This window comes from Heterocephalus glaber, unplaced genomic scaffold, assembly GCF_053883595.1.
Source record: "Heterocephalus glaber isolate CG9 unplaced genomic scaffold, H.glaber_assembly_v1.0 deba00000281, whole genome shotgun sequence".
Classification (NCBI taxonomy): Eukaryota; Metazoa; Chordata; class Mammalia; order Rodentia; family Bathyergidae; genus Heterocephalus; species Heterocephalus glaber.
The window spans coordinates 2,183,803-2,206,304 of NW_028258139.1; the positions used below are offsets into that span (position 1 = coordinate 2,183,803).

The window sequence follows — 22,502 nt, forward strand, 5'->3', positions numbered from 1 at the left end:
TCTCTTTTTAAGTTGGGTCTTTCTCTGCTTTTGGGATCAAGGTGATGCTTGCTTCCTGGAATGAATTTGGGAATATTGTTTCCCTTTCAATTTCATTGAAAAGTTTGAACAGTAGTGGCAATAGTTCCTCTCTAAATGTCTTGTAGCATTCAACAATGAAGCCATCAGGGCTGGGACTTTTCTTAGTTGCTATGTTTTTAATTATGTTTTCAATTTTGTTGATTGATATTGAGTTTTTAGAATTTTTAGGTCTTTGTTCAACATTGATAATTCAAACATATTTAGGAATCTGTCCACTATCATCACTATATCAATACAGTTGTGGAAACATTAGCCATAGGAATTAGAAAAGAGAAAGAAATGAAAGTAATAAAAATAGGAAACAAAGAAGTTAATTTGTCACTATTTGTAGATGACATGATACTCTATATAGAAGACCCCAAGAACTCCACCAAAAGTCTTCTAGACTTAATAATGAAATTCAGTATTGTAGCTGGATACAGGGCCAACACACAAAAATCAACAGCTTTCTGGTACGTGAACAACAGACTCACTGAGAGAGAAATTGAGCAAAAAGCTCCTTTCACAATAGTATGAAAAAAATTGAAATACCTAGTAATCAACCTAACAAAACAAATCAAAGACCTCTACTCTGAAAACTACAGCACTCTGTTAAAAGAGATTGAAGATGATATCAGAAAATGTAAAGATATCCCTTGCTCCTGTGTCAGAAGACCCAATATAGTGAAAATGACCATACTTCCAAAACTGCTATATAGATTTAATGCAATCCCAATTGAAATCCCAGCAGTATACTTCATGGACCTTGAGAAACCAAGCCAAAATTTCATTTGGAACAAGAAGATACCTAGAATAACAAAAGCAATTCTAGGCAATAGAGCAAGTCAGGGGGTATCATAATCCCCAACTTGAATATACTGCAAAGCTACTGTGATAAAAACAGCATGGCACTGGCAAAGAAACAGACTTGAGGACCAGTGGAACAGATTAGTAGATTCAGGAGCAACTCCATAAACACCCAGACACCTCATCTTCAACAAAGTAGCCAAGCACCATCACTGGAGGAAGGATAGCCTCTTTCATAAATGGTGCTGGAACAACTTGCCAAGAATGAAAACTAGACTTATATCTCTCACCATGCACCATACCAAAATCAAAATGGATTAAAGATCTAAATATTAAAACAAAAGCACTATACTTGCTGGAATATAAGTTAGGCCAAACTCTTGAAGACATTCGCATCAAAAAGACTTTATGAGCAAAACTTCTGTAGCACATAGCAAGACCCTGTCTCAAAAAAAGCCACCTATTCCCCTACTGAGTATCTTCCCAAAAGAATTAAAGGAATCATACCACAGCAATATATGTGCACCCAGGTTCATAGCAGCACAGTTTGTGATAGCTAAAACTTGGAAATAGTCCAATTGCCCATCAACTGGAGACTGGATAAAGAAAATGTGGTTTTTAAAAATAAAATGGAGTACTACTCAGCCATAAAGAAGGAGAAATTAGAGACATTTAGTGGTTGCACATTGAGGTGATACTCAAGTGAAGTAAGAAGGACACACATGTGTAAATACCAAATAGTTTCTCTGGTGTGAGAAACTGAAATTATAAATAGGGACTAAAAGGTATAATAAATAATGTGAAATAGGAGGAAAAGGGACAAAGGGGAAGGGGAATTGGGAGGGGTAGGGGAAAGGAAAGAAGGGAATGGATTTAATATGAGAAAATGGAAAAATGGAAACAAAGTGTTTGTGAATAAGGAGGGTGGAGTGCTTGAAGGGAGGGCAGGGGAAGGGGGAAAAATAAGAACCAAGATCGATTGCATAAAGGTACAAATTTCCAATAATGAATGTCATTATATTGTATCCCTAAAATTATCAATAAAATTAATAAAAAAAGAATTTCAACAGTCCCCCCCCCACCAGAAAAGTCCACTCTCACCACTCCTGTTCAATATAATTTTGGAAACATTAGCCATAGCAATTATATAAGAGTAATAAATAAAATGAATAAAGATAAGAGATGAAATTGAGGAAAGAAGCAAATGGAATTAGTATGAGAAAATGAAAAAATGGAAACAAAGTCTTTGTAAATAGGGAGGGATGGAGGGGTTGAAGGGAGGGCCAGAAGATGGGGAAAAAAATAAGAACCAAGATAGATTATGTAAAGGTACAAATTTACAAAGATGAATGTCATTATATTGTATACCTAAAATGTACCAATATAATTAACTTAAAAAAAAAGAATTTCGACTGCGTTTTCCCCCCAGAAATGAAAAGCTAGCCCTCAAATTCACACAGAATTGTAAAAGTCCCAAATAATTGTAACAATCCTAAAGAAGAATAATATTGAAGGGCTCATATTTACCCATTTCAAAACCAATTACATACCTATGGTAATCAAAATAATGTGGTCCTGGCATATCAATAGACATATAACCAGTAGAATATAGTTAAGATCCAGAAATAAACACATACATATATAGCCAAATGATTTTTGACCAGGATATTAAATTCATTCAGTGAAGAAAATAATCTCTTCAACAAATAGTGCTGGGATAACTGTATTTTCAAATGCAAAATAACCATACCTTATACCATATGTGAAAATTAATTCTAAAAGGGTAAATGATGTAAATATAAGATAAAAATCATAAACTTCTTAGAAGAAACTATAGTGGTAAATATTCATGATCTAGGATTTGATAATGGATTCTTAGGTGCAACACCAAAAGTATGAGCAAGAAAAAAAAATAAATTGGACCTTATGAAAATAAAAATATTTATGAATCTAAGAACATTACCAAAAAATTGAAAGAAAATTTATAGAATGGTAAAAAAAATGCTACATATATGGAAAATACTTAAGATCTAGAATTTTTTAAAACCTGAAACTCAACACCTGGAAGACAAATAATCCAATTTAAAAATAAACAAAGTCTTCAATAGACCTTTCTTTAGAGAGGATATATAAATGGTTCATAAGCTCAGGAAAAGATGCTCAACATCTCCATTCATGAAAGAAATGCACTCCAAAATCTCAGCAAACTAAAACTTTTACTCACTAAATGAATAAAATAAAAAATTGTTGGCCAAGATTTGGAAAAATTGGAACCTCATCCATTGCTGGTGGATTATAAAATGATGTAGCCACTTTGTAAAACAGCTTAATAGTTCCTTAAAATATTAAATGTAGAATTACCATAAGACCTAGCAATTCTAACCATAGGCATACTACCAAATAAAATGAAAACAAACCATCATGCAAAGATCTGTTTGAAGAGATCAAGAGATGAAGGAAAAAGGATGAAGAAAGAGATTAAGATTTTTAAGGTACATGTACCAACTCCACACAAGAAATGTAAACATTATGTGCTGTAAACATGCACTAATAAACATTTTTAAAATATCCATAAGCAGCATTTTCTAAAGTGGAAACAACCCAACTGGTCATCACCTGATAAAGGGACAAGTAAAATGTGGCAAATCAAAATCATGGAATAGTACTTGACAATAAATAGGAATGAAGTACTGACATGATGCAACATGAATAAACCCTAAAACTTAAGAGAAAGAAGCCAATCACCAAAACCCACATGTATAATTTCATTTATATTTAATACTTGGTACTATCATGGGATTTGAGATTGCATTTTTTTTTTTTTGGTACCGGGGATCGAACTCAGGTCCTTGAGCTTGCAAGGCAGGCGGTGGAACCACTGAGCTAAGTCCCCAGCCCTGAGGTTGCATTTTTAAGAGAGGAAACATCTTGGTTTTTGGATTTCCCCATGAGAAAATTTGCATGCATATCTAGAGCAAAGGAAATGCCAACAGAGTCTGCAGCAGGACAAGTTTTACAAGGTTATTAAAGGAGTCAAATAATGTAGGCTCCCAGGAATCCAGAGCAAAGCTGAGCAGAATGGTGCATGCTTGCCATCTTGCACCTTGGGAGGCTGAAGCAGAAGGATCACAAATCTGAGCCCAGCCTAGCTAGACCCTGTCTCAAAACAAAAAAAGAAAAAATGGGTTGCACATGTAGTTCAGTGTAGATGCTCTAGGTTCTCCCACCCCCTCCACACACACACTAAGGGAGAGCAGGCAGAACCTGAAGGAGGGTGGTTTTTCTTTTCTGTTCCTAGAACAGAATGAGAGGGAGGGCTGTGACTCACAGATTTTTTTTTCCCAGTAGGCAGTGGGACCCTCCCTCTCTAGTGGAGGGGGAATTTTTAGTCTTACATGATCTTGGCCAGAATACATAAGCTCATCTGCCACAAAAAGGATGATCCAACCACAATGTAATATATGCTGCATCATCCTGAGGTTTGAGTCCTCTAGGTACACATGAGATTGCCCTAGACTTAGGTAATTGTGTATGCAGGGCACCTGTAGTGGGCTCAATGAGCCTCTCTGAGAACGTTGTGAGACCACAATCTCAGGATGCTCAGATCACATTTTGTTTGATGTTTTGTCCTCCAGATCAGCTACTATTCTCCCAGCTCCAGCTCATGTCTAGCTATGTGCCTACTCTGTCTGCATAGGCAAATCTGTAGAGGCAGAAGGTAAATTAGTGGTTTCCAAAGGCTGAAAGGCAGGAAGGATTGGGAGTGAACCCTAAGAGGTATGAGGTTTCTTTTAGAGTGACTAATGTGTTCTAAGATTAGATAGTGGGAAATTTCATTCCATGTCAATGATGAAGCTAGTAAAAATCATTTTAGGATGAAAAGAAGGGCCTGTGTGGGTTTGATCACAAGAACTAAAAACAAGATATGAGACTTAATAATTTGCTTAGTCCAGTTGGCATCATATTCTAAGGAATTAATCTGTTAGTCACAACTCTATTCTTTTAATTCTTCCTCTGCAAAAGATTGCAATAAACACATAACGGCTGACTTTTATTGAGCACTTTTTATGTGCTAGACACTCTCCTGCATGCTTATTAAACCTCACAATGATAGCAATTAAATGGGCATTATTAATTCATTCATGTGGCTAATATTCATGGAGCTGTCTTTATACACAGGAACTTTCCTGGACCTGAGGATGTAACTTAATTAAATAAGACAGACCAGTTCTAGACACTTTGTTTCCATTCATGAGAATGAATGGGGGTCACACACAGCTAGTACAGATGAAATTGCACACCCTAACATAGCCCTGGAGACGTAATATAGTTGATTCATACAAGTTCATCAGTATAGTTGAAATACAAGCAAAGGAAAAGAGAACAAAAATAGAAGAGAAAGAAGGACTTATAAAGTTTATTAGTGTATATTGAACGCAAATTTTATTATTTAATTCAGTATTCTACAATCTACAATATAGGTAGACTACTTCAAGCAGAAAAGTTCACTTGAGGCCTGTGTATCTGCTTTGACTCTCCAGACAGATATTCAGTGACTGATTGCCCAGTATCCATGAATACTCTATAGACACAGCTTCTTTTGATCTGAGGGCTCCTGGGTCTCTCTGCTGGGTTCTTGCTATGTAATTTCTGATGCGTTTAGTAATTTCACTGAGAAAATATAAACCATTTTTAAATTACATAAGAAAAACAAACCAAGGTTGGCACTTTTAATCAATGTGTTTTCTTATTTTGTAGATGTTGGCAGGGCACAGCTGTATTTCAATGAGTTATTCATCATTTTTCTTCTTATTCTAATGATGAATGGTGTTTGAGGAAGTTAATTCTATGCTGTGTAGACATAGCCTGCACTATGGATTCTAATGTGTGCTTGGAAAACAACATGAAGCCAAGTATGCCAGCCAAACTTAGTGTCTCTAGTGATGCTGAAAACCCGCACAATGGTAATGCCTTGTGAAACCATGCCAAAGTGATGGAACTTGGGAAAAACGTGGGTACAATTTTATTTTAAATGCCCCATGATTGTTTTTTACTTTCATTTTGACCCAAAATTATAAGATCACTTTGACATGAAATATGCTGGTATCATTACTGCTATAGTTTTCTTTTTCCCTATAGTGAAATATAATATGCTGTCCAGGGTGTGAAATAAATTATATTTTCAGAGTTAATTGGTATTATGGCATATTTGACATAATTTAGCCTGTTTTCAGTGTATAGTATGTTGTACTAAGCTGAAAAAATATATATATTATTCATGTATGTACATACACAAACAGAGTTGTCCAAGATGAGGGTTGGGCCAGTATTTATTGTACTGAATTATCACTTAGATGTTTTACATACATCTTTTTCTCATTAACTCAGATCTTCCAAACTTCCCTAGGAAATTTATTATTGTTTTCTAGGTGGGTGAAGAAACAGCTCAGAGTGTTTGAGAAAGATGTTTAAGGTCACACAGCTAGAAAGTGACAGAGCCAAGATTTGGACACTGCGGATCTGACCCCTGAAGCTCACCATGCTGCCCACAGCATTTCTCACAGTACTGACTCCCCTTTCCTGCTCCTGTGAACAATCTTGTCTGTCACCAAACTTGGAATTTGGAATCTAGCTGTGATTATGCCACTTTCTTGCTATTACTGCACAAATGCGTTCCATAATTTGTGAAAATAGTGGATTACTGAAAAAAAAATGAAAGTAATTAGGAGAGACTTGAGAATGACATTTAAGACACATTAGAACTTTTCCTGTGCTATGTGAAATTATTTTTTAAAACAGTCTCCATAAAGGAGTTATATTTGACTTTCCACTGAGAGGTAGACTGAAGGGCCCATGCTTTCTCCCTCCTGGCCTTGTGGGAGCAGCGGCTGGAAGGAGAGGAAGGCCTCCAGTAGAAAGTGGGCAGTCAGTCTTTATAATTTAAAAGCCTTTTGTAAATCAATCTAACAAAATTCAACTTTCAATAGAAATACGAGCTATGAACAAAAAATACCAATCAATATAGGATACCAACTAATCCAAATAAAGGAAATAATCCAAATAATGTAAGGGAAATATTATACCTCCTAACTTGCTAGACACCCGACAAGCTGAGTTCATGTTCTCTAAAACCAAAGAATGAATTAAAGGAACAATTAAATTAAGAGGAGGAAGAATTTATTGAGAGAAAGATAGCTTCTACCTAAGAGAGACAGAAGGGGAACCAGAAAGTGGGTTGCCCACCCACCTCACTTTTCAAAGGTGTTTTATTGAGCAAAGCCATGAATTGAGGCAGGTTCAAGGTGGGACAAAACTATAATAAGATTGCAAAACCCTAATAAGATTGCAAGTATAGTCCCTTAGATAATATTGCTCCAATGAGAAATCATGAAGTGGAACAAAACTATGATCAACCAATAAGATTATAAAAAGCATAGTCACTTAGGTAATATTGATTAAATGATGATTAAATCTTTGATCCATTTCAATTTTAGTTTAGTGTGTGGTGAGAGATACACGACTAGGTTCAGTCTTTGGCATGTGGAAAGCCAATTTTTCCAGTATCATTTATTAAAGAGGCTGCCTATTTTCCACTGAACATGCTTAGTTCCTTTGTCAAAGGTAAGGTAGCTGAGTACGCTTGTTATGTCTGCATTGTACATTCTGTTCTATTGATCATCAGGCCTATATTTTTTGCCAGTCCCATGTGGTTTTTATCACAGTAGCTTTGTAGTGTGACTTCAAATTGGAGATTATGATGCCCCTGGCTTGCCCTTGTTGCCCAGAATTGCTTTTGTTATTCTAAATTGCTTCTGGTTCCATATGAATTTTAGGACATTTTTTTCTGGTTCTGTGAAGCATGCTATTGGTATTTTGATTGGAATTGCATTAAATCTGTATAACAGTTTTGGATGTGTGGCCGTTTTCACTATACTGGTTCTACCTATCCAAGAACAGGGGATATCCTTCCATTCTGTGGTAGACTCTTTGATGCCCCTCTTTGAGGGTACTGTAATTTTCCATGTAAAGCTTTTGTAAATGGGGAAGGGCAAAGGGATTGAAAGGAGGGGAGGAGAATGGGGAAAAAGAAGTAAGATATATCATATACAGGTACAAATTCCCTGTGATGAATGTGATCATGATGCATGGCAAATACGTACTAATAAAATAAAAAGACTCTGAGGCAGCCACAGCAGTACAACTAGAGACACTCAAAAAGTGGACTTCCAGAACTGCTTCAGAAAATGGAAAGGACAATGGGATAAGTATGTTCAAGGTTAGAGGCAATATCTTGAGGGGGATTAATGTGCCTTTTACTGTAATACATTTTAAAAAATTTAATAGTTCACTATAGTTTTCAATCATACCTAAGATGTACACATTTGTGCACTGTACCTATTTTCTAATATAGAAAACTTTGAACTAACTGTGTGAACTAGATTTCTGTTACTATAGAGAATAACTGGAATAAACACTTTATAAAGAGAAATAAGATATTTTTGTCTTGCAGCTTTGGGGATTTCAGTCCATGATTGGTTGACCCCATTGCTTTGGGCCTTTGCAAAGGAAGGACATAACTGTGTGTGCTTGGCAGAGCAAAGTCACTCCCCTCTGGCCATGGAGCCAAAGGAAGTCAGAGAGGGGCAAAGGCCCCCCAATCTCCTGCCAAACGTACCCCCATTGCCCTAAAGATCTCACACGAGAGCCCACCTCTTACAGGCAACCTCCCAGTAGTACCTCTTTAGCAATCAAGCCTCCAACATTCCGGTCTTGGAAGACATTCAATTCCAAATTATAGCACTGACCAAAAATGTTTGGTTGGTTAAATAAATCATGCTATACTCATGGCATTCAATATGAGGCCATAATATGATGGTCTTTAACATGAATAGGACAGTCCTTCTATGTTAAGTGAAGGACCCCAGTCCTGATCTTATAATTTATTTGTCTGTAGTCACAGCTATTTTTAAAAATACATATATTAGGCAGGCATTTTGGTGTGTGCCTGTAGTAAGTGCCTGTGATGTCATATATTCTGGAGGCTGGGGTAAGAGAATTTCTTGCTTAGACACTTCACATTTTAGACTAATGTCTGAAACCCTCGACCTGGCCAGTCAGGTCACACATGCCCTAAGTGAATTCTCTAGCCTCATTGTTCACATTTTTTATCCTTACTTTTTAAAAATTCCAGCAAAAATTAATGTCAGGTCAATAAATATTGCCCAAAGGAATTGATTTCTTATTAAATATTTATTGTAGCACTTACTGTACTGATAGCCAATTATTTTACCATTATTTGCTTAATGCTTATCTGCCTGTGAAAAAGAAAGATACATCTGTGTCAGGTTTCACTGTACATATTCTGCTAGCATAGGCCTGGCTGCAGAGGGCTGTTCCATAAATATTTGTTGCATAAGTGAATGGATGGGTTAATGAATAAATGAATATACGTGGGTACATGAAGGTGTAAATTGCCCCACACATCTGTGTATATTTGTGTGTAGGTTAATATTTATATTTGCATACAGAAAATGTTTGAATACACTCTATTAGTTATATAATTTGAGTTATTTTTCCTTTTTATTTACTTAAGTTGCTAATTTCCTTAGAACTATTTTTTGGGATATGTTAATGAGTTTCCTAGCAATAATGGTTTCACATTACCTTTGGTGCAATCAATTCCTCACAGGAAAAATTCAACAAAATTATATAGCCAAAATAAAACAAGAGGAAATGCTACCAAATAGGTAGGCACAAGAATAGATATAAATTTGTTAGGAATATGGTTAAGGCAAATGAGGTAACCATCCTAAATGTCAATCACTTTTACTGTAAAACAGAGTAATAATATCAGCTTTGAAGAATTGTTTTAAGTAGCAGAGATAATGTGTGTTCAGTGCCTGCATCAGAGCTGGTGCTTACTGAATTTAATTTGTATCATCAAAGCAATCTAGAAAGATCCAAGAAAGTGACTGTAACCACTTAAAATGCTTTTATTGGAGGAGGAATTAAAATTTTCATAAAATTTAATAATGTTCTATTAAAATATTGAAGTTCCTGGATTTAAAATAATAAGTTCATAAAGCAACATACTGGATTTAAACTGCTTATAAATTATCAAAAACTTTTTTGAAGTAATAAAAATTCTTCCTATTTTTTTATCCAGACAAGTAGTGAAAATCTTTCCATATTTTTTCATCCAGTAAAAAAATAACCTCAAGGCTCCCCCTCCCCCAGTTTTGTAGTACAGGCTGCCTAGTTCAACCACAAAATTTTGGTTGTGGCATTCTTTAATCTTATTCTGCTCCTTGCTTGATTTAGCACATATCTTAATGGCAGAGGCAAGCTCCTATCTATTTGCGTTAAATGTTAGTGGAACTTTGCAATTTCTGTTAATAGTGCATGTTCATTAGGAAAGATTGTTTAAAATCTTTATATATTCAAGAATTGCACTACATTTTAAGCTAGTGAGGAAGCACAGTAATTTCCTCTTAATGATATCATTGCCTGAATATTTCAGCTAGTGTATTTGTAGAGGGGCTTCACTGTTTGAAAACTAACTTATCTTCTGCTTCTAAGACATTTTTAAATCATAAATATGACTTATTGTTGAAGTATAATACACACACACACACACACACACACTTGAAGTTTAACATGAGGTTGAGTTTAATTGATCTCCCCTAAAGATTTTTTTAACTTAAATAAGTAAAGCTCAGTGCTGAAATAAAAGAATGAATAAATTTTTAAGTGAAAAGATAAATGAATATTGACTTCATCTTTCAAACAATAGCTAAGAAAACAGTGTAGGATTTTATAGAGTGGCTGCATTGAAAAAGAAATATATATATATATATATGTACATGGTACAGTTTTACTGGAGATCTGATTATTATACCTTCCTGTTTGCCATCCTATTTTCCTGGAATGGTCCTCTCTGGTTTTACATTTGCTTGAGTTTTTCATTATTCAAAAGAGTGTTATTATTAATAGTTGCAGTAACTCAAGATGAAATAATTTAGCTCAGTCCACCTTGTGGAGTTGCCTGTGTGTCTCATGTTAATAAGAAAGAGAAACCGATCACCCCTTGCCCACCCTTTCTGCAAGGTGGCCAACCCCTCCCTTTCAAGGATAGCATACCAGGTGAGTATAGCAGTGGTGGAGAGCCTATGGCACACATGATGCAGTGGGCTGTTTGTATCTAAAAGGTTCGCCATCACTGACATATAATATGCTTAGACTCCAGTGTCTACAGCCATTTCTCTCCTCAGTTCTTCCCATCTGTGGTTAGAGGAAAAATATACCAGTTTTTTTTTTTTCCAAACTGCCAGGTATATTCAGATCACCTGGGATCTTGCTCAGATGAAGATGTGGTTTCAATAGCTCTGAGACATGACCTGAGAGTCTGCATTTTTATCAAGCTATATTTGCAGCTATTTCTATGGATCAACTTTGAGCAATAGGGGGCTATTAGTGTTACTTTCTTGGAGACTATCTGATGTATCCAGGGGTTTTGCTGAAGTCCGAGTGCCACTGAAGTCATTAGGCCATCATTAGGTGGGGTCGATGGGAAGTATGATAAATGTCAGAGCAAGTCTATGTAAAATACAGTCAGGACAGAAGCTGAGCAGCACTAAGAAGCCTGAGTGACTTTGTCCCATATTTACCATATAGTGCCAATGTACAATTATAATAGCCATGCTTTTTATGTTCCAGTAAATTTTTTGGTGGTAATGAGATATAAAATGAAAATTCATGCTTAAGGAAAAATGAATTAATGAATATAGAAGCTAATGGGGATGAGTAACATTTAAGTTGTGTTACTGCTTTTTCCTTGCTCATGATGGCTCTAGTCTCTCTGACCACCTAAGTACCAGAAGAACCATCTCATTGAGCAGATGCACCAGTAAGTAGTTATTTGATGAAGGAAATAAATATGTGCAGCTGCAGGGGTTGTGTGTGCATAGCACCCTGCACAGCAAGACTCACCATTCAGATCAAATGAGTGCTCTAAGTGTATTTCATGTGTTATCAATTTTAAATCTTTAAAAACATAAATATAGAAATGTGAAACAAAAGCTGTTAATGTGTTGGCTCCATCTGCAGAAGAACTTTGCAGGAATTAAATGAAGCTAGTTTGTCTCTGTTACAAGATGCTTCATAATAAAAATCAATTATTTCTGGCAAGATTTGATTTATTCCATCTATTTCATGAAATCTAAGGAGAGCACTTGTAAGATTATTCTGTTGAAGGTTAAAAGTATGCCTTTTTGTTGAGAGCTTTATAAATTCAGTTTAAAAGTTCAGCATTAAAGATAAAATCATTTTTGTCATGATAACGGGAATACAAATTATAGTGAAGCATGATAGCATAGTAAACACTGTTCTTACTAGATTACTAGATTAAGAAATGTGTGGAGCAGAAAATATACTTAATATTTGTTTTAGATGGTAGTAAATACATAGTGTATAATTCTGATCAAAAAAGGTGAGATATTTTTCTTATTACACAAGACAGTGTAGTTGTCCTTGTATATAAGTATCTTGCATGAGGAATATCAAGCTATAAAATATCAATGACATATCTAACATTAAATAGAGCACAGCACTTCAGTTTGATGATGTGAAAATTCCCTCTGTGGAAATTGCCCCAAATTAGTCATAGTTTAAGAAAGTTTGAGAGCTAAAACCTACTTTGTAAATTTCTGTGTGTCCTGCAATCAAAGTGAGTTCATGAATTAGTACTTTAAATTAAGGTCATGATATTTTTCACAATGGTTGGAGTTATTTTAAAATTTTATTTGTAATTAAAAAACTAATTGTATATATTTATGAGGTACATGTGATGTTTTGATATATGTTTACTTTGTGGAATGATTAAATCAAGATAGTTTACCTCATGTACTTAACATTTTTGTGGTAAAAACATTTAAAATCTATAATTTTAGCAATCTTGTAATATACGATGAATTGCTATTCATCATAGTTACTGTTGTATGCAATAGATCATTGAAGTTTATTGTTATTACTTTGCACCCATGAGTGAGATTGCTTTGCAATATAGCAATTCTATTTTTAGTGTTTTGAGAAGCTCTATATTTTGTTCCATAATGACTATACTAATTTACACACTCACCAACATTATATGGGGTTAACTTTTCTCCATACTCTCACCAAATCCTTTGGTTAGAAATCTTTAAGTAACATATTCAATTCATAGAGCAACAAAATTTTAGCTTTTAATATTTTAAGTAAATTGCAATTATTAAAACAAAGCTTGGAAATTGGAAAAATCTTTTTGGATTTAAAAAAGCAAGAGGAAAGCCAGGCATGGTAATGCACACCTGTCAACCCAGCAATCTGGAAGACAGGAAGATTGCAAGTTTGAAACCAGCCTAGGTTACTTAGTGACTTAGCAAAGCCTTGTCTCACAACAATAAATTGAAAAAAATGGCTGTGTATTAGCTCACTGTGAAGGTCCTGGGTTTAATTCCCAGTCTCTTAATAATAATAACAAAAAAAAAGGCAAGGGAAGAATTAAAAATTAAATTAAATGATTGCACAAATCTGTCTAAAATTAATTTGAATTTCTATAATTTGTGCTTAATACCTTAGCTTGGGGCAAGAAACTAATTTTTTAAAAACTTTCAAAATTATTTAATCATATTGCAAAGATTCAAGTTTACATCTTTGTACTCCAAGTAAATAATTATTTCCAATATAATAATAGTTTATAATATCTTTATATAATAATGAATAAAGTTATCCATAATTTCTAATTAGTCTTTTTCAATAATTTCTTTAAAAATGTATACCAAAAAGTAGGATAATTCCTTGATCATTATGATCGTGTATCAGAAAATCAAACATTTACCCTTAGCTAATTCTTTCATTTCTGAACTTCACTAAAAATCACTAAAAAATCTATGATACACAGACATATTTCACAAAAAGAAAATCATAGTATAATTATATATACAAGTTCATATATGAATGCAATACACAGTGAGTTCATTATCCATACAACAAAACTAAAATATACAAATAAAAATTGACCGAAGAAACTAATTTTGATCGAACTATTTCTAATTGAATAAACTTTTAATCTCTACCAGAGTTGAGAAGGCTTTCAATTTTGCAGCATCTAAAGAATCAAAAATAGAGAAAACCATTTATATTAGGTAGTTTTTCTGTTACTATAACAAAACATGCAAGGCTGGGTAATGTATAAAGTAAAGAGGCCTATTTAGTTCATAGTTTGGAGATTAGAAGCTCAGGATTGGGTGGCTGTATCAGTTTGGCCTCATATGAGGGAGCTCTTGACTGCATTACAATATAGTAAAGGGCATCATGGTGGGACTGAGTGGAAGGGAGAGATCATATTGTGAAACAGCAAGCCAGGGAGCTTTATGGTCAGACCTCTTTTTTTTTGTAACTACCCACTCTTGCAGAAACTAACTATGATCCCATGCCAACTGCACTAATCTCTTCCAAGGGTGATGTTCCCATGCCCTGTTAACCTCCCACTAAGCCCTACTGCTTAAAGGACCCTTCCCTCCCCAAACACCACCACACTGAGGATGAAGCTTCCACTCCATGACCCCCTGGGAGACAAGCCATTTCTAAGCCATACCACTACTTGAAATGTTTTGTTTTACATAAATTTTTCCAAAGATACTCTGAATGGAAGCAAAAAACAGCATCTTTGAAAATAATATTCTTGACATTTCAACAAAAACAAGAAATGAAATTAAGAACATTGTTTAGAAGAATTTTCTCTGAGCTTACCATGTACCTGTTAAAAAGCAAACTGAGTCACAGTAAAATGTGAGCAAACTGAAGTTTATAAATTGAGCAGCAAGTGCCAAATCAGAAATGGTTTAGGAGTGCAAGTAGGAGAATGCAAAGGAGATCCTTTCATAGGATAAATAGGGAACTAAGACAAAATATTTGATTGGTTATAGTTATATGATTGTCTTAGTTGTTTTATTCCATTAGAAAGTTTCTAGTTATATAGGTTGCTGGTTACTTCTGATTGGTTGAGCCTAAGTTCTGTTTTTCTTTAATGTAAACATTGACAAGAAATAGTTCAAATCAATTATATTTGCAAGACAAGCAAGATTGAGGTCACTTATGAAGCTTGATTGGTTTTGTCTGTTCAGGGATTCTTCATACACTGATCTTCATTTTAATCTACCCTAATAAGCCCTACTCCTTTATAAAATTTATTTTCTTGTTTAAAAATAGGATAGTCTGGATAGAGAGAAGAGATATTTGATGTTGTTGATGAATGCAGGTAATTTTCTGAAAAAGTAAAAAAAAATCAAAATAATATTGAAGAAAATACCATAGACACACATAGAGATAGACACTATTAAGAAACTTATCAAAGCACCCAAACATCTTACAGGAATAACTATTCTGCATACATTATTTTTTGATGTTTAAGGAAACAAAGACATTTAAGAATTTCCTTCATTACATACAGATATTGCATTTAAAAATTGTTTTTGAAAATTGGCTTTGAATAACAAACATCATTTATAGTTTCTACTAATAAACTAGAACCTATCTGTTGACACATATATACTACATATAAACACAGTTTTAATGATTTTTGTATTGTCTTTTCACCCTCAAAACTTCCTTGATTAGATCATAAATTAGTTTTTTCAGATGACAGAAACTATTGGATTTACTGTTCTATTACTGTGCAAAATGCATGTCATTTTAATATTCTTTTCAGAACTCATGATATTGTAATCTTTAATTATTCTTACATCTTTTGATGTTTTTAAAGTTTTGTTTTTATTTGTACATGTTTGCAGTACATAATGATTATATTCATTTTAAGGAGCTGGTACATAACACATTATCATTCTTTTTATATCCCTTTTATTGCCACTCTGTAGATTTATCTTTATATAAGAATATGGGGAAGATGGCAGAGTGATAAGCAGCAAAAAATCAGCCTCTCCAAGATTTGGAATATAGGCTTTAGAAAATAACAACTTGAGGAAGGAAAGGAGGAGAGAGGTGGATCCCTGGAAACCAAGAAGGACATGAAGGGAAAACAGGAGCCTACAGAGAGATTGAAGAGACAGACCACAATGCAGGTAAAGGAAGGAGCAACCTACACTTTCTCCCTAGCTCTGGGCTCATGGCATGAGAAAGAAAGATCTAGTCTACAGAGATGCAGTGAAAGCAGACAACTCCAGAGGCCTCCAGGGAGAAATGCATCAGTGGAACAGAGAAGTGGATGCTGTCTACTACAACAGATGGCGAGTGAGTCCAGTCCAAGCAACTTCTGGGACCCCTGGAAAGAGTGATCAGTCAGATGCCATTTTAGGTAGGGATCAACTGAGCCCAAGACTCAGAACAGCAGCAGGTTGGCTTCATCTCAGGGTTCCCAGTGTTGAACTACCACAATGACTGGGTGAGGAACAATCACAGAAGATATCCATGGTCAGGGAGTTGTGGGAAGCTAGCAAGAGGCACCCAGTGTTATAAGTAGAATGATTCAAGCCCCAACCCTATGACCAGACATCAAGTTCAACCTGAACATCCATGGATTTGAAAGTCCCAGGACCAAAACCATGCCTTAATCCTCCTATTCCAGCCTTGCTAGGATTATCCAGCATGGATCTATGTTCTGACCATGTCCTTTGACTACTAGCAAGAGCAGAGTCATGCCTTGAATTGAACACTACCACAAAACTATAGACCCCAGAAAACAATCACAGGCTTGAAATTAGAGAGAAACTTTTTTTTTTCTTTGCTTTTGGTTTGTTCATTCATTTGCTTGTTTTCTTTCATTTGGCTTTTCCCCCCTCTGATTGTTTGCCTTTGTTTCTTTGTGAGAGTGAACATTGTAGTTTTTTTTTTTTTTTACTGTTTTTGTCTTTTCATTCTTTCTTCTGTCCTGTTTTCTTCACCAGTTTCCTGACACTTGGGTAATCTTTTTTTGTCCTTCAGCCTTGCTTCTAATCTCTTTTTCTTCTTTTATTTCTCTACTTTTTCCTCTTTCCTCTTTTAATTTTCTTCCCTTAGGGTAAAATTGCTCTACTGAGTGGATATTGACTGTATATAATTTTATGATTTGTCTTATATCTTGTTATATAACTATAAATATTGTACATATGGCTAAAGGTGACAAATTATTACAACAGTTTGTCATTTTATAGTCTGTTTGATGCTATTGCTAATGCTGACTGTACTACTTTAGCCAAGATGACATAGTTGCTGTGATCAGTTGATCTTCCTTGTATGCCAATACCTGGATTGTCTGAGGGACATGAACAATATTACAGTTCAGTACCAAAGAACTGGGTGCTAGGCCAACTACGTTGCAACCTCTCATCCCTAATAAACAGAAGAGGCAGGATCCCAGGCCAGACTCAAAAGCCAAAAGCCTACTACACCTAGAAGACATCTATGAAAAGTCTATGAAAAGCCCTAAAGAGTGCTTGATACTAGTAATAAAGCTACTTATAAGAAATTTACAAGTATCAACATGGAAAGCCAATAAACAAAGAAGAAAATGAGAAAATACAGAAACAAGATAAAATCCCAGTCCCCCAGCTTGCCCAAGGCAAATCCAAGGGGTATTGAGGTGGAAGAAATCAAAAGCCACCCCAGCTGAACTTTCTGATATGGTAGCACCAGAAGTAACAAAGCAGATGCATGAGTTCTTAGCAAAAAACAAAACAGAAATAATTACACAGATAATTAGAGATATGATGACCATAATGAAGGACAGATAGAATAGCTACAAATAAAAAAATAGAGAATCTTTGGAAAGTGATGGAAACCATGAATGCCCAACATAGGAAAGAACTTGATTCTGTAAAACAGACTAAACAGATATCTAGGAGATTAAAAAGACCATTGAAAGTATACACATCAGAATCAACTAATGTAAAGATAAAATATTAGATCTAGAAGACAGAATTGCGATTAGTGATCATCAAATGAAAGACTTCTTATAAATAGCAAGGGACCATGAAAAATCAACCCAACTGCTGCTAGATGATGCAAAGAAGAATAGCATAAGATGAGTTGGAATCAATGAAAAGAAGATAGCACAAAGGACATAAAAATCTGCTCACAGAAGTAATAGCAGAAAAATTCTCAAGAATGGAAAAAGAATATGCAGCATATAGAGCTTTAATTAGCCATGATCAGAAAAAATTCACCAAGGTATATAATTGTCAAGATTCAAGAAATTCAACTCCAGAACAGAATATTAAAAGCTTTAGTGGGCCAGGGATTTAGCTCAGTGGTTCTGCCACCTGCTTCGAAAGCACAAGGTCCTGAGTTCGATCCCCAGTACCAAAAAAAAAAAAAAAGCTTTAGAGAAAAGAAACAAATTACCTATAAAGGAAAACCCATCAGAATCACAGACTTCTCAAGACAAACCCTTATGTCAAGGAAGGTGTGGAGTAAAGTATTTCAAGCCCTAAAAGAAATAATCTCCAACCCAGATTGATTTAAAATTGACGGAGAAATAAGATACTTCTATGATTTAAAAAAATATCTAAAGAAATTCATGATCACCAAACCACCATTTCAAAAAGTTCTGAAGAATATTCTAGAATAAGAAAACAATTCCAAGAATACCAATAGAATCTATCAGGCAAGGCAAGCAATTAAATAGAAGAGAAAATAAGGAAATCAAAATAGTATGTTGATGGCTGTTATAACCATCAACGTGAATGGTCTCAATTCACCAGTGAAAATTAAATTGGCAGAATGGATCAAGAAACAAGATCCAATAATATGCTGCGTAAAATAAACACATTTAACTTAAAAAGAAACTCATGGACTGAAAATTAAACAATAAAAAACAATACTTCATGCAACAGAAATGTGGAAAAAAGCAGGGCTAACAATTCTACTTGAAGACAAAGTGGATTTCAAGTCAAGACTGACCAGAAGAGACAAAGAAGGTCACTGTGGTGGATTAACTAATGGTCAACTTGGAATGCCCACCTGAACTGAGTCAGTGTAGTTCTGGGTATAGAAGATCCACCTGAGAATTGTTGCCAAAAGGACATAAAGGGAGAACAGGAGGGGAAAATTGCCCGCTATTGATTTTCCTAGAAAAGCTTGTTGCAGCTGGTTTTTCTGATATGAACTCAGCTGTTCTTATTGTCAGAGGAGGTCAAGTCCTTGCTGTCACCAGGGATAGCTGTTGTTCTCTTTGGAGGAGCTCTGGTCTTTACTTTGAGCATCACTTTCTGGCTCTAGTGTGGTTCCTTTAGCCTTGTGATGAAAGTCCTTCAACCTGGCTCAGACTTTGTAACTTCCACCCCTCACCAATGAGCATTCCTGGTACACATCCTCGAAATGGACTTGCATGGGCTCCAGGCCTCCAGCTAGACTCATGGAATACATTGCTGTGGGCTTTAGGCCTTCAGCTGGACTTGTGTGGGACATTGCCGTGGGATCCAGAGCCTTGGCTGGATTCTTCAGGTCTTTAGGGTGTGGACAGAACGCCTGCACTCTTCTCCACTTGACTTTTCAGTGACTAGGATCAAATAATCCTATAAATTATGTGTCCTGTGTTAAATCTATTCTCTTTCAAACCCTGATTACAACAGTCATTATATATTTGTTAATGGAAAAATCCAAAAGGAAGAGATAACAGTTGCAAGTATATACACATCAAATACCAGCACACCCAACTATATAAAAAACACTAATGGGGGCCAGGGATTTAGCTCAGTGGTTCCAGCGCCTGCCTCACAAACACGAGGTCCCGAGTTCGATCCTCAGTACCAGAAACAAACAAACACAGAAAAAAAGCCAAACCACTAATGGATATTAAAAATCAGAAAAACACTAGCACAATTGTAATAGGGGACCTCAATATCCCAGTGTCACAAAGAGAGAGCTCAACTAGAAAAAAATCAAGAAAGAAATATCAGAGCTGAACCAAACCTTTAAACAAATGGATTTAGTAGATATCTACAGCATGTTCTACCCAACAAAAGCAGAACATATATTCTTCTCAGAAGGACACAGGACTTTCTCCAAAATAGACCACATAATAGCTTACAGAACATGTTAAAGTAAATGCAAAGGAATTGAAATTGTCCCATGTGTATTATCAGATGATAGTGAATGAAATTGGAAATTGATGGCAAAAGAAACAACAAAAACTACATAAAAACATGGAAATTAAATAATATCCTTCTGAACAATCAGTAGATCACAGATGAAATTAAAGAAGAAATTAGATAGTTTCTACAATTAAATGATAATGCCAATATGATATACTAGCACTTAGGGGATGCAACCAAAGCATCCTATGAAAAAAAATTTATAGCAGTGAATTCCCATACATGAAAAACAGAGCAAGCTCAAACAAATAACCAAGTGTCGAACCTCAAGGTTCTACAAAGAGGAGAGCAAGTTAAACCCAAAGCTCATATGAAGAAGGAAATTATAAAGATTAGAGCAGAAATTAATATAATTGAGACTAAGAAAACAATACAAAGAATTAATGAATCAGAGTTGGTTCTTTGAAAGATTAAATAAAATTAAACTTTTAGCGAACATTATCAAAAAAAAGGAGAGAAAAGAATCAAATCCATGCAATGAAGAATGAAAAGGGTGAAATCACAACAGATCCTGCAGAAATCCAGCGGATCATCAATATCTACTTTGAGAACCTATACACCAATAAGATGGAAAACACAGAAGAAATGGACAGATTCCTACATACGTATGAATTGCCAAAGTCGAATGAAGAAGACCTAAAAATTCTAAACAACCCAATATCAATCAATGAAATTGAAAATGTAATTAAAAACTTACCAACTAAGAAAACCCCAGGTCCTGATGGTTTCACTGCTGAATTCTACAAGAAATTTAGAGAAGATTTAATGCCACTACTCCTCAAACTCTTTAATGAAATTCAAAGGGAAGCAATACTCCTAAATTCATTCCTGGAAGCAAGCATTACGCTGACACCAAAACCAGAAAAGGTTCCAATCAAAAAAGAGAACTACAGGCCAATTTCCTTAATGAACATAGATTCAATCACTCCATATTCTATGTAGCCAACTTGATAGGATTAGCTAGCTCCTTTATGAGAGAGACCTATATGGATTCAGCTTGACATGACTGCAACCATCTTGAGTTGCAACCTACATGATTGCTCCTGAGTAATTCCAGCCAGTTTCTGAGCCAACTATAAATAGATAAAACCATTCAAATGGTATGTGGTGCTTTATAATCAGATTGTAGCTCCAAAGGTGTTTCTAATTCTTTGATATTAAGATAAACCAGGTACATACCTGCTAGCAAGTTGCTTTTATCCTGACCCATTTAAGATCATGCTATCATCAGTAAGTTTTCCAAAGAATTCCACTCTTGTGTAATTTTAAATCTGTCTATTTCTTTAGTCTCATAGTACATTGAAGATAGTCCTCATTCTCCGGAACTGAGTTCTTTTGCACCAAGACTCCAGAGAGCTCTCACAATAGACGGATACAAGAGGAAGTCAGCAGTCTCTCTGTTCCTCTAATCTGCTTTAAAAACACACAGGAAACAGAACTTACCTGTCGCCCTTCCCGCAGCTTGGCCAACTGTATAATGTCCTACAGCCCTTCCATCCTGTCATCTTGCGGCAGAGGTTTCCTTTCCCTCTTCTCTGGTGGTTAGCTGGCTGTGTATCCTCTGTGCTCGGCCCAGGTCCCTGTCCCCAGCCCTCTGCAATGTCATCTCTGTGGCACCTTGAATGGTTCAATAAACTACTGCTGAAGAGGCCAGCCTGTGCCCTCTTTACAACCTGTGTTCTCTTAGGCAGAGAGGTTAGCTGTGAGGCACGGCAGCATTTATTAAGTGCTTCTTACTAAAGTGCTGTGAATAAGTCAGTGTTCTTGTTTATCTGAACATGTGCTCACATAACAGTAGCTGTGAATACACTTCTGTTTTGTATCCTTAGATTGCTTTTCCTCTTTCCTGGTAATGAGGGATAGAATATGCTCTCAGACCTGGTTACCAAGAGATGATGGAAATGCCTTCTGTTCCTTTGCTTTATAAAATAAGTAGTGTCATTAGTCTAAAATTAGTTGGGTTTTCAATTTGTTTCAAGTTGTCATTTTAACATCCTGTCATTATGCTAGCCAAATGCTTTTTAGGAGCCAATCCTTGCTTATTCTCTTGCATTACAATAAAGAACTGAGATCTCATCACTAGGGAAAATATGTCAGTGAGGCAAGTCAGAGCCAGACATTAGCAAGGATTAAGAGACTTCCAGAACTTGGAGAGCTTGCAACATGGTAGCAGTTGATAAGTATATTAAAAACAAAACCAGCCTGAAAACCAAATTGCAAAACAGAGGAAATGAATTTAGAGGATATAGAGGGAGTTAAGGTTTCTATGTGATGGATGAGAGGATATATTGACTTTCTAATAAAATTCACAACCTCTGTCTCTCTGGTTGAGTTATTTAGGAACAAAGTGAGATTCAACTCATTCCATGGGAAAACTAGTGGACACCTGTGTGTGTGTGTGTGCTGTATGTGTGTAGTGGGGTACATAGAAAAATTGAGAAGGAAGATGGAGGGCAAAGACTGACTTGTAATTCTGCCAGAGCTTTGCACATTAAATCATGTTCATATTTT

The 22,502-nt window shown here is 35.5% G+C and overlaps 1 long non-coding RNA gene across 1 annotated transcript in view; it reads right to left on the minus strand.

Annotated features, from left to right (window-relative positions):
• The window catches only part of LOC110346890 (uncharacterized), a 32,803-nt gene extending 11,043 nt beyond the window's left edge, over nucleotides 1–21,760 (minus strand). Inside the window, exons 1-2 of the long non-coding RNA XR_002391176.2 lie at nucleotides 21,435–21,760; nucleotides 20,689–20,731 (exon numbers count right to left, since the gene is read on the minus strand). This is a non-coding gene — a long non-coding RNA (uncharacterized LOC110346890). The remainder of the gene's footprint in view (nucleotides 1–20,688; nucleotides 20,732–21,434) is intronic.
• Between the last annotated feature and the right edge of the window lie 742 nt (nucleotides 21,761–22,502).